Here is a 491-nt window from a genome sequence, read left to right on the forward strand (position 1 = left end):
GAAACATGTGGTCAGATGAACCTGGGAAATTTTAAAAAATCTACTTTTGCATAACACTATTCTATCTATCTATAATAAAATAGTTTTTAAAGTTTTTAATCTAAGTACTTGGAAAAAGAACATCAGAAAAGGAGAACAATTCTTCTACGTATTACATTTTCTACAAATCTACTTTTTTCTACTTATTATTTTTATTACTCTATTATTTTCTTCTTTCATTCATTAAAAAAAAAAAAACTGAATTAGATTTGTGTTTAGTATAACAGGGTTAATATAAATGATAGTTTGATTTTATATGATAATAACAGCCTCTGTAACCACAACAATAAAAGCGCATAAATAGCTGAAAAGGTTAATAGTAAAAGTAATTTTGCTATGGGGCAGTAACACCATTGCCTGCTGTTTAGGTACGCCAGTTTGATAACTCCATATTTGGGCATTTCCTCTCCGGAGACGCGCTACGTAGACAGACACCAGCCAATGACAATGAA

This window comes from Cyprinodon tularosa, unplaced genomic scaffold (genome assembly GCF_016077235.1).
Source record: "Cyprinodon tularosa strain WSP-4 unplaced genomic scaffold, ASM1607723v1 ctg318, whole genome shotgun sequence".
Taxonomy (NCBI): Eukaryota; Metazoa; Chordata; class Actinopteri; order Cyprinodontiformes; family Cyprinodontidae; genus Cyprinodon; species Cyprinodon tularosa.